The sequence below is a fragment of the Delphinus delphis genome, chromosome 3, assembly GCF_949987515.2.
Source record: "Delphinus delphis chromosome 3, mDelDel1.2, whole genome shotgun sequence".
NCBI classification, from domain to species: domain Eukaryota; kingdom Metazoa; phylum Chordata; class Mammalia; order Artiodactyla; family Delphinidae; genus Delphinus; species Delphinus delphis.
In genome coordinates this window covers 18,772,682-18,776,455 of record NC_082685.1, presented here as the reverse complement: position 1 = coordinate 18,776,455, position 3,774 = coordinate 18,772,682, and positions in this window count along the sequence as shown.

Here is a 3,774-nt window from a genome sequence, read left to right as displayed (position 1 = left end):
AGCCTGTCTCAATCCCATCCCTTGGCAATGGTTTCCTGAAGTTCCCTTTAGTTTATTTTCTTTGGGGTGTGGAGCCAAGCCTAGAGGTAGGTGGTGGGGCAGCCAGAGACAAGGCCACCACAGGTCACAGGCTGAGCTGCTCTGGGCCACCATTTAGATTGAAGATCACAGGGGAACAAGCCTCTCCCCACCCCAAACCCAGGCCCAAGGTTTGAGTTTGTTTCTCCATGGGGGAACAGTGTCATGGGTAGGGTGCCTTCAGGACACACTGCCCAAGGACCTGTCTGCTATTCTCTTCCTCTCCCTAAGGAAGAAGGCACACACCCTCTCCTTGGTTCCTAACCAGTCAAATCATTCCACCTGGTGAATTTTTCCTGGCTCCTCCCCTTGCCTGGACCACTTTCCCCACTGCCTCCAGTCGCTGCTTCCAGTGGCAACCTCCCACCCTAAATGCCATCTTCTCAGTGGGGCCTTCCCTGAGCACCCCCTCAGGAAAATCCCCAGGCACTGGACATCACCTCATTTTAGCCCTTCCTGCAAAAGCCCACAGCCCAGCCCAGAAGGCTGAGGGCCTTCTGAAAGGGGGGCTTCTGAAAGAAAAGGAGCTCAAAGAGTCAGTGGTCCTGGGGAAATAAAGCTACGGAGGAGACATGGTTGGAGAGTTACGTAATGCCAAGTTGTGGGCTACCTGGGAGCCCCGGGGCCCTCCTGCATGGCTGCTGGAGGGCATGATTGGCCTTTCTGGGCTGGGCTGCTCGCACTAGAAGGGGGAGGGGGGACACGACAGGCCCTGCAGGGGTCATCGAGGGGGCGCGGGCTGAGTTGGACGTTACCATGCTGTGCGCAGGGGACCGTGGAGACGGCTCTCACCTAAGCTGAGCGGGGAAAGGGAAGCCAAGGGAGGCCCAATGCCGGGCCACGTTTGTAAATACGTATCCGAAAGCTCGGCGCCCAAGATCAAAAGAAGCATGAGGGCTTCCCTGGTGGCGCAGTGGTTGAGTCTGCCTGCTAATGCAGGGGACACGGGTTCGAGCCCTGGTCTGGGAGGATCCCACATGCCACGGAGCAACTGGGCCCGTGGGCCACAACTACTGAGCCTGCGCGTCTGGAGCCTGTGCTCGGCAACAAGAGAGGCCCGCGCACCGTGATGAAGAGTGGCCCCCGCTTGACACAACTAGAGAAAGCCCTCGCACAGAAACGAAGACCCAACACAGCAAAAATAAATAAATTAATTAATAAAACTCCTACCCCCAACATCTTAAAAAATACTAATAATAATCATGAGATCAGACGGGCGGCGCCAGGGACCTCTCCCGTTGAGACCCCTGCCCTGCGCGCCTGCCCGGAAGGAACCTGCGACCCGGAGCGGAAGCGGCCGGGGTTTGGGCCAAGGTGGGGGCGAGGGGCGCCGCGGGCTGCCTGGGGGAAGGCTGATCCGACCCCGGCGGTGTCCGCCAGCCAGCGCCTTCCCTTCCAACATGTGTCCTTGGGCTCCCGGCGCCGGGCGGTGTCCTTGCCTGACTGAAAAGCCGGCAGGGGCTTCGGTTTTCCCGCACGATAGGGAACGCACACCTCGCTCTATGCGTCAGATCCGCTGGTCAGAAGTGGTCTGGCCAGGCCGTCGGGTCGCAGGCCCCCTAAGACACTTAACGAAGTTAAGTAGAACCTGCCTGCCCCTGCCTGGGGTGGGGGGTGTAGCGGGGCTCGGACGAGGGTCACGACTGGGATCCGAAAGCCCCGGCCCTTGCCGGCCTCTCCGGTCGGTGGAGACCTACCCCTGGGCGCACAGGGCCCGGGGCCCCCAAAGCAGAGGACCAGCCTGACTGCGCAAGGTTCTGGAAAAATCAAGGGAGGAGCCATGAGGTGTGAGGGGAAGAGGAGCTGTGAGGAAACCACGCGGCGACCCCTGCCGGGAACTGGTGCCCCCGGCGTGTCCAGGCCGGAGACCCGCGGAGGTGCCTGGTCCTTCAGGACAGGTGGACAACAGCTCAAGGCAGAGGGGGAGGAGGAGGCGCGGGAGAAGGTGCGGGGGCTCCCAGCTGGGCTCGGGGCAGCAGAGGTCAGCGTAGCAGTCTCCCAGGAGCGTCACACCCAGGCCCAGCAGTGAGAGGGTGCCCGGGGGGCGGGAGCCGCTTTCCCGACCTGGTTGGGAGTTTAGGATCACATGGAACGGGCGGCCGCTGCCGGTCAGGCACAGGGCCCTTTCCCTCCTTTCTCCGTCGAAAACTTTATGGAAAGTTATCTGGCGTTCTCTCGTGCTCCGAAGTCCTGGCGCACGGCCCCTACGGCCAGGCTCCTGGCACCCACCAGTGCTTCTCTGGGAGGGGTACTTAAACGGTCGCCACCGCCCCCGGCCCTACACGCCCCGAGCACTCTCTTCTCTCTTGCCGCTCGGCCTCATGGCCGCGGCTGGCTCTCGCCACGGCCCTGCGCGCCCTCTGCTAATGGCGCGGGCTCTGGGCACCCCCTTTGCTCAGCCTGGGTGCCCGCGCCTGGCATTTGAGGGAGCTCAGGTAGCGTTTGCGGGGTGCGTGGGGGTCATGCGAGTGTTGGACGTAGCGTGTGTTCCTTATCGTGTAACCCTGACTCTCTGGAGAGGCGGCGGCGCGGTCCCCCTCGGACCTCTTGTAAAACCGTATCCCGGGTGCCCCCTTCCCATGACGGCTGCGTCGCGCAGGAGCCACCAGACCTGCCCACGAAAAGAAGGGGCCACGAGCACGGGCTCTGCGGGGGCCGCGGTGTGGGGCTGCATTGTTCCAGTCGCCCTGTCGTGGTGGCAAAAGAGTGTGTCCCAGGGCTTCCCTGGTGGCGCAGTGGTTGGGAGTCCGCCTGCCGTTGCAGGGGACACGGGTTCGTACCCCGGTCCAGGAGGATCCCACATGCCGCGGAGCGGCTGGGCCCGTGAGCCATGGCCGCTGGGCCTGCGCGTCCGGAGCCTGTGCTCCACAACGGGAGAGGCCACAACAGTGAGAGGCCCGCGTACCAAAAAAAAAAAAAAAAAAGGTTGTGCCCGGGCTTCGCGGAAGCGACTGGGCAAGGGGAAGGCGTGCCCTGGCCCTGGAGGCTGAGGCAGGGTCCTCAGCAGCCGCACTGCCTGGCGCCCAGTAGTTACTGTCTGGCAGGCCCTGAGCGGAGGAGAGAGTAGAGGACTGGAGAGCCCACAGAGCCTGAGCTTCTCGGGGACGTGCTAAAGTTGGCAGGATGGCAGCCACTGCAACCTGGTTAAAAGCATGTCAGGTAGGGAGAAGTCCGCAGGGCATGGGTCACAGCTGCTGAGAAGGGCACAGCCCCCTCACCCCCAGGGACCCACACTCTTCCACCCTCAGACTGCAGTTCTAGAGGAGGAGCTGAGGTTCCCTTAGACAAGACTTCTGGAGAGAGAAGGAGGCTAAAGCCCCTCCCCACCCCTGGATTTTGCATTCCCTAGTCCCCTTGTTAACACCTGGGCTTATGGACTCTTTAATCAATAGAAATTGATAAGAGGCTAGGCCAGAAATTCAGGCAAGGCTTTATTGGGACTCCTGCTGCAGCAGAAAGGAGCGAAAACAAGTAACAGGTTCTCTTGCTCCCTCTCTCAGGGGAGGGGGGAGGGGGGGTGCAAACTGGTTCCTTAAATGGGGTGACAGTAGGGGCAGATTGGTGTGTCACTCTGGAGGGGTGGCTTAGGTGTCTGCCCATTCCCTTGGTGGTGCTGTGTGCAGGGATCATGCCTGGTACCCTGTTTTTGCTCCAGGCACCTCAGAAGTGGCCGTTGGGTTTTGGCCTTTTTGTATC